This window comes from Heterodontus francisci, unplaced genomic scaffold (genome assembly GCF_036365525.1).
Source record: "Heterodontus francisci isolate sHetFra1 unplaced genomic scaffold, sHetFra1.hap1 HAP1_SCAFFOLD_506, whole genome shotgun sequence".
Classification (NCBI taxonomy): Eukaryota; Metazoa; Chordata; class Chondrichthyes; order Heterodontiformes; family Heterodontidae; genus Heterodontus; species Heterodontus francisci.
The window spans coordinates 121,637-131,963 of NW_027140876.1; the positions used below are offsets into that span (position 1 = coordinate 121,637).

General features: G+C 54.8%; 1 protein-coding gene across 2 annotated transcripts in view; it reads right to left on the reverse strand.

Annotated features, from left to right (window-relative positions):
* The window catches only part of LOC137361318 (NACHT, LRR and PYD domains-containing protein 3-like), a 126,551-nt gene extending 116,481 nt beyond the window's left edge, over window positions 1-10,070 (reverse strand). Inside the window, exon 1 of one of the 2 annotated variants that reach the window (XM_068026217.1) lies at window positions 9,984-10,070. The gene's annotated coding sequence lies outside the window, so the exon portion shown is untranslated. Of the gene's footprint in view, window positions 1-9,973 lie in introns of both variants that reach the window. The other variant, XM_068026216.1, reaches the window with a different exon arrangement.
* Window positions 10,071-10,327: the final 257 nt, after the last annotated feature.

Below are 10,327 nucleotides of genomic sequence, written 5' to 3' on the forward strand. Positions count from 1 at the left end.
GGTTATTCACTGTCTGATCACACTGGGTCCATCCTCCCCGGGTTATTCACTGTCTGATCACACTGGGTCCATGCTCCCCGGGTTATTCACTGTCTGATCACACTGTGTCCATCCTCCCCGGGTTATTCACTGTCTGATCACACTGGGTCCATCCTCCCCGGGTTATTCACTGTCTGATCACACTGGGTCCATCCTCCCCGGGTTACACACTGTCTGATCACACTGGGTCCATCCTCCCTGGGTTACGCACTGTCTGATCACACTGGGTCCATCCTCCCTGGGTTACGCACTGTCTGATCACACTGGGTCCATCCTCCCCGGGTTATTCACTGTCTGATCACACAGGGTCCATCCTCCCAGGGTTATTCACTGTCTGATCACACTGGGTCCATCCTCCCCGGGTTAGACACTGTCTGATCACGCTGGGTCCATCCTCCCTGGGTTACGCACTGTCTGATCACACTGGGTCCATCCTACCCGGGTTATTCACTGTCTCATCACACTGGGTCCATCCTCCCCGGGTTATTCACTGTCTGATCACACTGGGTCCATCCTCCCCGGGTTATTCACTGTCTGATCAGACTGGGTCCATCCTCCCCGGGTTATTCACTGTCTGATCACACTGGGTCCATCCTCACCGGGTTATTCACTGTCTGATCACACTGGGTCCATCCTCCCCGGGTTATTCACTGTCTGATCACACTGGGTCCATCCTCCCCGGGTTATTCACTGTCTGATCACACTGGGTCCATCCTCCCTGGGTTATTCACTGTCTGATCACACTGGGTCCATCCTCCCCGGGTGACACACTGTCTGATCACACTGGGTCCATCCTCCCCGGGTTATTCACTGTCTGATCACACTGGGTCCATCCTCCCCGGGTTATTCACTGTCTGATCAGACTGGGTCCATCCTCCCCGGGTTATTCACTGTCTGATCACACTGGGTGCATGCTCCCCGGGTTATTCACTGTCTGATCACACTGGGTCCATCCTCCCCGGGTTATTCACTGTCTGATCACACTGGGTCCATCCTCCCCGGGTTATTCACTGTCTGATCACACTGGGTCCATCCTCCCCGGGTTATTCACTGTCTGATCACACTGGGTCCATCCTCCCCGGGTTATTCACTGTCTGATCACACTGGGTGCATGCTCCCCGGGTTATTCACTGTCTGATCACACTGGGTCCATCCTCCCCGGGTTACACACTGTCTGATCACACTGGGTCCATCCTCCCCGGGTTACACACTGTCTGATCTCACTGGGTCCATCCTCCCCCGGGTTATTCACTGTCTGATCTCACTGGGTCCATCCTCCCCGGGTTAATCACTGTCTGATCACACTGGGTCCATCCTCCCCGGGTTATTCACTGTCTGATCACACTGGGTCCATCCTCTCCGGGTTATTCACTGTCTGATCACACTGGGTCCATCCTCCCCGGGTTATTCACTGTCTGATCACACTGGGTCCATCCACCCCGGGTTATTCACTGTCTGATCTCACTGGGTCCATCCTCCCCGGGTTATTCACTGTCTGATCACACTGGGTCCATCCTCCCCGGGTTATTCACTGTCTGATCACACTGGGTCCATCCTCCCCGGGTTACTCACTGTCTGATCTCACTGGGTCCATCCTCCCCGGGTTATTCACTGTCTGATCACACTGGGTCCATCCTCCCCGGGTTATTCACTGTCTGATCACACTGGGTCCATCCTCCCCGGGTTATTCACTGTCTGATCACACTGGGTCCATCCACCCCGGGTTATTCACTGTCTGATCATACTGTGTCCATCCTCCCCGGGTTATTCACTGTCTGATCACACTGGGTCCATCCTCCCGGGTTATTCACTGTCTGATCACACTGGGTCCATCCTCCCCGGGTTATTCACTGTCTGATCACACTGGGTCCATCCTCCCCGGGTTATTCACTGTCTGATCACACTGGGTCCATCCTCCCCGGGTTATTCACTGTCTGATCACACTGGGTCCATCCTCCCCGGGTTATTCACTGTCTGATCACACTGCGTCCATCCTCCCCGGGTTATTCACTGTCTGATCACACTGGGTCCATCCTCCCCGGGTTATTCACTGTCTGATCTCACTGGGTCCATCCTGCCCGGGTTACACACTGTCTGATCACACTGGGTCCATCCTCCCCGGGTTATTCACTGTCTGATCACACTGGGTCCATCCTCCCCGGGTTATTCACTGTCTGATCTCACTGGGTCCATCCTCCCCGGGTTATTCACTGTCTGATCACACTGTGTCCATCCTCCCCGGGTTATTCACTGTCTGATCTCACTGGGTCCATCCTCCCCGGGTTATTCACTGTCTGATCACACTGGGTCCATCCTCCCCGGGTTATTCACTGTCTGATCACACTGGGTCCATCCTCCCCGGGTTACACACTGTCTGATCACACTGGGTCCATCCTCCCCGGGTTATTCACTGTCTGATCAGACTGGGTCCATCCTCCCCGGGTTATTCACTGTCTGATCACACTGGGTCCATCCTCCCCGGGTTATTCACTGTCTGATCACACTGGGTCCATCCTCCCCGGGTTATTCACTGTCTGCTCACACTGGGTCCATCCTCCCCGGGTTATTCACTGTCTGATCATACTGGGTCCATCCTCCCTGGGTTATTCACTGTCTGATCACACTGGGTCCATCCTCCCCGGGTTACACACTGTCTGATCACACTGGGTCCATCCTCCCCGGGTTATTCACTGTCTGATCACACTGGGTCCATCCTCCCCGGGTTATTCACTGTCTGATCAGACTGGGTTCATCCTCCCCGGGTTATTCACTGTCTGATCACAGTGGGTCCATCCTCCCCGGGTTATTCACTGTCTGATCACACTGGGTCCATCCTCCCCGGGTTATTCACTGTCTGATCACACTGGGTCCATCCTCCCCGGGTTATTCACTGTCTGATCACACTGGGTCCATCCTCCCCGGGTTATTCACTGTCTGATCTCACTGGGTCCATCCTCCCCGGGTTATTCACTGTCTGATCACACTGGGTCCATCCTCCCCGGGTTATTCACTGTCTGATCACACTGGGTCCATCCTCCCCGGGTTACACACTGTCTGATCACACTGGGTCCATCCTCCCCGGGTTATTCACTGTCTGATCAGACTGGGTCCATCCTCCCCGGGTTATTCACTGTCTGATCACACTGGGTCCATCCTCCCCGGGTTATTCACTGTCTGATCACACTGGGTCCATCCTCCCCGGGTTATTCACTGTCTGCTCACACTGGGTCCATCCTCCCCGGGTTATTCACTGTCTGATCATACTGGGTCCATCCTCCCTGGGTTATTCACTGTCTGATCACACTGGGTCCATCCTCCCCGGGTTACACACTGTCTGATCACACTGGGTCCATCCTCCCCGGGTTATTCACTGTCTGATCACACTGGGTCCATCCTCCCCGGGTTATTCACTGTCTGATCAGACTGGGTTCATCCTCCCCGGGTTATTCACTGTCTGATCACAGTGGGTCCATCCTCCCCGGGTTATTCACTGTCTGATCACACTGGGTCCATCCTCCCCGGGTTATTCACTGTCTGATCACACTGGGTCCATCCTCCCCGGGTTATTCACTGTCTGATCACACTGGGTCCATCCTCCCCGGGTTATTCACTGTCTGATCACACTGGGTCCATCCTCCCCGGGTTACACACTGTCTGATCACACTGGGTCCATCCTCCCAGGGTTATTCACTGTCTGATCACACTGGGTCCATCCTCCCCGGGTTATTCACTGTCTGATCACACTGGGTCCATCCTCCCCGGGTTATTCACTGTCTGATCACACTGGGTCCATCCTCCCCGGGTTATTCACTGTCTGATCACACTGGGTCCATGCTCCCCGGGTTATTCACTGTCTGATCACACTGTGTCCATCCTCCCCGGGTTATTCACTGTCTGATCACACTGGGTCCATCCTCCCCGGGTTATTCACTGTCTGATCACACTGGGTCCATCCTCCCTGGGTTACACACTGTCTGATCACACTGGGTCCATCCTCCCTGGGTTACGCACTGTCTGATCACACTGGGTCCATCCTCCCCGGGTTATTCACTGTCTGATCACACAGGGTCCATCCTCCCAGGGTTATTCACTGTCTGATCACACTGGGTCCATCCTCCCCGGGTTAGACACTGTCTGATCACGCTGGGTCCATCCTCCCTGGGTTACGCACTGTCTGATCACACTGGGTCCATCCTACCCGGGTTATTCACTGTCTCATCACAGTGGGTCCATCCTCCCCGGGTTATTCACTGTCTGATCACACTGGGTCCATCCTCCCCGGGTTATTCACTGTCTGATCAGACTGGGTCCATCCTCCCCGGGTTATTCACTGTCTGATCACACTGGGTCCATCCTCCCCGGGTTATTCACTGTCTGATCACACTGGGTCCATCCTCCCCGGGTTATTCACTGTCTGATCACACTGGGTCCATCCTCCCCGGGTTATTCACTGTCTGATCACACTGGGTCCATCCTCCCTGGGTTATTCACTGTCTGATCACACTGGGTCCATCCTCCCCGGGTTACACACTGTCTGATCACACTGGGTCCATCCTCCCCGGGTTATTCACTGTCTGATCACACTGGGTCCATCCTCCCCGGGTTATTCACTGTCTGATCAGACTGTGTCCATCCTCCCCGGGTTATTCACTGTCTGATCACACTGGGTCCATCCTCCCCGGGTTATTCACTGTCTGATCAGACTGGGTCCATCCTCCCCGGGTTATTCACTGTCTGATCACACTGGGTCCATCCTCCCCGGGTTATTCACTGTCTGATCACACTGGGTCCATCCTCCCCGGGTTATTCACTGTCTGATCACACTGGGTCCATCCTCCCCGGGTTATTCACTGTCTGATCACACTGGGTCCATCCTCCCCGGGTTATTCACTGTCTGATCACACTGGGTCCATCCTCCCCGGGTTACACACTGTCTGATCACACTGGGTCCATCCTCCCCGGGTTATTCACTGTCTGATCACACTGGGTCCATCCTCCCCGGGTTATTCACTGTCTGATCACACTGGGTCCATCCTCCCCGGGTTATTCACTGTCTGATCACACTGGGTCCATCCTCCCCGGGTTATTCACTGTCTGATCACACTGGGTCCATCCTCCCCGGGTTATTCACTGTCTGATCACACGGGGTCCATCCACCCCGGGTTATTCACTGTCTGATCACACTTGGTCCATCCACCCCGGGTTATTCACTGTCTGATCAGACTGGGTCCATGCTCCCCGGGTTATTCACTGTCTGATCACACTGTGTCCATCCTCCCCGGGTTATTCACTGTCTGATCACACTGGGTCCATCCTCCCCGGGTTATTCACTGCTAGATCACACTGGGTCCATCCTCCCCGGGTTATTCACTGTCTGATCACACTGGGTCCATCCTCCCCGGGTTATTCACTGTCTGATCACACTGGGTCCATCCTCCCCGGGTTATTCACTGTCTCATCACACTGGGTCCATCCTCCCCGGGTTATTCACTGTCTGATCACACTGGGTCCATCCTCCCCGGGTTATTCACTGTCTGATCACACTGGGTGCATGCTCCCCGGGTTATTCACTGTCTGATCACACTGGGTCCATCCTCCCCGGGTTATTCACTGTCTGATCACACTGGGTCCATCCTCCCCGGGTTATTCACTGTCTGATCACACTGGGTCCATCCTCCCCGGGTTATTCACTGTCTGATCACACTGGGTCCATCCTCCCCGGGTTATTCACTGTCTGATCACACTGGGTCCATCCTCCCCGGGTTATTCACTGTCTCATCACACTGGGTCCATCCTCCCCGGGTTATTCACTGTCTGATCACACTGGGTCCATCCTCCCCGGATTATTCACTGTCTGATCACAGTGGGTGCATGCTCCCCGGGTTATTCACTGTCTGATCACACTGGGTCCATCCTCCCCGGGTTATTCACTGTCTGATCACACTGGGTCCATCCTCCCCGGGTTATTCACTGTCTGATCACACTGGGTCCATCCTCCCCGGGTTATTCACTGTCTGATCACACTGGGTCCATCCTCCCCGGGTTATTCACTGTCTGATCACACTGGGTCCATCCTCCCCGGGTTACACACTGTCTGATCACACTGGGTCCATCCTCCCCGGGTTATTCACTGTCTGATCACACTGGGTGCATGCTCCCCGGGTTATTCACTGTCTGATCACACTGGGTCCATCCTCCCCGGGTTACACACTGTCTGATCTCACTGGGTCCATCCTCCCCCGGGTTATTCACTGTCTGATCTCACTGGGTCCATCCTCCCCGGGTTATTCACTGTCTGATCACACTGGGTCCATCCTCCCCGGGTTATTCACTGTCTGATCACACTGGGTCCATCCTCCCCGGGTTATTCACTGTCTGATCACACTGGGTCCATCCACCCCGGGTTATTCACTGTCTGATCACACTGGGTCCATCCTCCCCGGGTTATTCACTGTCTGATCACATTGGGTCCATCCACCCCGGGTTATTCACTGTCTGATCTCACTGGGTCCATCCTCCCCGGGTTATTCACTGTCTGATCACACTGGGTCCATCCTCCCCGGGTTATTCACTGTCTGATCACACTGGGTCCATCCTCCCCGGGTTACACACTGTCTGATCTCACTGGGTCCATCCTCCCCGGGTTATTCACTGTCTGATCACACTGGGTCCATCCTCCCCGGGTTATTCACTGTCTGATCACACTGGGTCCATCCTCCCCGGGTTATTCACTGTCTGATCACACTGGGTCCATCCACCCCGGGTTATTCACTGTCTGATCATACTGTGTCCATCCTCCCCGGGTTATTCACTGTCTGATCACACTGGGTCCATCCTCCCCGGGTTATTCACTGTCTGATCACACTGGGTCCATCCTCCCCGGGTTATTCACTGTCTGATCACACTGGGTCCATCCTCCCCGGGTTATTCACTGTCTGATCACACTGGGTCCATCCTCCCCGGGTTATTCACTGTCTGATCACACTGTGTCCATCCTCCCCGGGTTATTCACTGTCTGATCACACTGGGTCCATCCTCCCCGGGTTTCACACTGTCTGATCACACTGGGTCCATCCTCCCCGGGTTATTCACTGTCTGATCACACTGGGTCCATCCTCCCCGGGTTATTCACTGTCTGATCACACTGGGTCCATCCTCCCCGGGTTATTCACTGTCTGATCACACTGGGTCCATCCTCCCCGGGTTATTCACTGTCTGATCTCACTGGGTCCATCCTCCCCGGGTTATTCACTGTCTGATCACACTGGGTCCATCCTCCCCGGGTTATTCACTGTCTGATCAGACTGAGTCCATCCTCCCCGGGTTATTCACTGTCTGATCACACTGGGTCCATCCTCCCCGGGTTATTCACTGTCTGATCAGACTGGGTCCATCCTCCCCGGGTTATTCACTGTCTGATCACACTGGGTCCATCCTCCCCGGGTTATTCACTGTCTGATCACACTGGGTCCATCCTCCCCGGGTTATTCACTGTCTGATCACACTGGGTCCATCCTCCCCGGGTTACACACTGTCTGATCAGACTGGGTCCATCCTCCCCGGGTTATTCACTGTCTGATCACACTGGGTCCATCCTCCCCGGGTTATTCACTGTCTGATCACACTGGGTCCATCCTCCCCGGGTTATTCACTGTCTGATCTCACTGGGTCCATCCTCCCCGGGTTATTCACTGTCTGATCACACTGGGTCCATCCTCCCCGGGTTATTCACTGTCTGATCAGACTGGGTCCATCCTCCCCGGGTTATTCACTGTCTGATCACACTGGGTCCATCCTCCCCGGGTTATTCACTGTCTGATCACACTGGGTCCATCCTCCCCGGGTTATTCACTGTCTGATCACACTGGGTCCATCCTCCCCGGGTTATTCACTGTCTGATCAGACTGGGTCCATCCTCCCCGGGTTATTCACTGTCTGATCACACTGGGTCCATCCTCCCCGGGTTATTCACTGTCTGATCACACTGGGTCCATCCTCCCCGGGTTATTCACTGTCTGATCTCACTGGGTCCATCCTCCCCGGGTTATTCACTGTCTGATCTCACTGGGTCCATCCTCCCCGGGTTATTCACTGTCTGATCACACTGGGTCCATCCTCCCCGGGTTATTCACTGTCTGATCACACTGGGTCCATCCTCCCCGGGTTATTCACTGTCTGATCACACTGGATCCATCCTCCCCGGGTTATTCACTGTCTGATCTCACTGGGTCCATCCTCCCCGGGTTATTCACTGTCTGATCACACTGGGTCCATCCTCCCCGGGTTATTCACTGTCTGATCAGACTGGGTCCATCCTCCCCGGGTTATTCACTGTCTGATCACACTGGGTCCATCCTCCCCGGGTTATTCACTGTCTGATCAGACTGGGTCCATCCTCCCCGGGTTATTCACTGTCTGATCAGACTGGGTCCATCCTCCCCGGGTTATTCACTGTCTGATCACACTGGGTCCATCCTCCCCGGGTTATTCACTGTCTGATCACACTGGGTCCATCCTCCCCGGGTTACACACTGTCTGATCAGACTGGGTCCATCCTCCCCGGGTTATTCACTGTCTGATCACACTGGGTCCATCCTCCCCGGGTTATTCACTGTCTGATCACACTGGGTCCATCCTCCCCAGGTTATTCACTGTCTGATCTCACTGGGTCCATCCTCCCCGGGTTATTCACTGTCTGATCACACTGGGTCCATCCTCCCCGGGTTATTCACTGTCTGATCAGACTGGGTCCATCCTCCCCGGGTTATTCACTGTCTGATCACACTGGGTCCATCCTCCCCGGGTTATTCACTGTCTCATCACACTGGGTCCATCCTCCCCGGGTTATTCACTGTCTGATCACACTGGGTCCATCCTCCCCGGGTTATTCACTGTCTGATCAGACTGGGTCCATCCTCCCCGGGTTATTCACTGTCTGATCACACTGGGTCCATCCTCCCCGGGTTACACACTGTCTGATCACAGTGGGTCCATCCTCCCCGGGTTATTCACTGTCTGATCAGACTGGGTCCATCCTCCCCGGGTTATTCACTGTCTGATCACACTGGGTCCATCCTCCCCGGGTTATTCACTGTCTGATCACACTGGGTCCATCCTCCCCGGGTTATTCACTGTCTGATCACACTGGGTCCATCCTCCCCGGGTTATTCACTGTCTGATCTCACTGGGTCCATCCTCCCCGGGTTATTCACTGTCTGATCACACTGGGTCCATCCTCCCCGGGTTATTCACTGTCTGATCTCACTGGGTCCATCCTCCCCGGGTTATTCACTGTCTGATCTCACTGGGTCCATCCTCCCCGGGTTATTCACTGTCTGATCACACTGGGTCCATCCTCCCCGGGTTATTCACTGTCTGATCTCACTGGGTCCATCCTCCCCGGGTTATTCACTGTCTGATCACACTGGGTCCATCCTCCCCGGGTTATTCACTGTCTGATCTCACTGGGTCCATCCTCCCCGGGTTATTCACTGTCTGATCACACTGGGTCCATCCTCCCCAGGTTATTCACTGTCTGATCACACTGGGTCCATCCTCCCCGGGTTATTCACTGTCTGATCACACTGGGTCCATCCTCCCCGGGTTATTCACTGTCTGATCAGACTGGGTCCATCCTCCCCGGGTTATTCACTGTCTGATCACACTGGGTCCATCCTCCCCGGGTTATTCACTGTCTGATCACACTGGGTCCATCCTCCCCGGGTTATTCACTGTCTGATCACACTGGGTCCATCCTCCCCGGGTTACACACTGTCTGATCTCACTGGGTCCATCCTCCCCGGGTTATTCGCCATTTTCTCTCAGAACAAGAGATTAACTGATCGGGTTCCGGCCCTGTACTGACAGCATGTTTTCATGCTGTAACATTCTGTATTGATACTGTACGATGCCAGATGCTATTCCTGTTCCTCACCGTCACTCACACATTGATCCCGGTTCCTCTCTCTTCTCTCCGTCCTTCCCAAAAACCGGATTGTGGACATGCGCAGTCGGCAGGGTTGAGATTATCCACGTGACGTTCGCCGGAGGGCGGAGTGGGCGTGACTTTTGACAACAATGGTGGAGGGAGCTGTCAATCTGCTCGTCTGAGCCAGTAGGAGAAGCGAACGCTGTGGGAAATGTTAATGTATTCAGAAATCGGAGCGGATTGTGCTGGATCATGTGACAGTGTCTGGAGAAACAGAGTTGACGGTTCAGGATGGGGGCGGGGAGATGGTGATGTGGTGACAAGGTCAGGACATTGATAAATATGTGTCCTGTGGACACA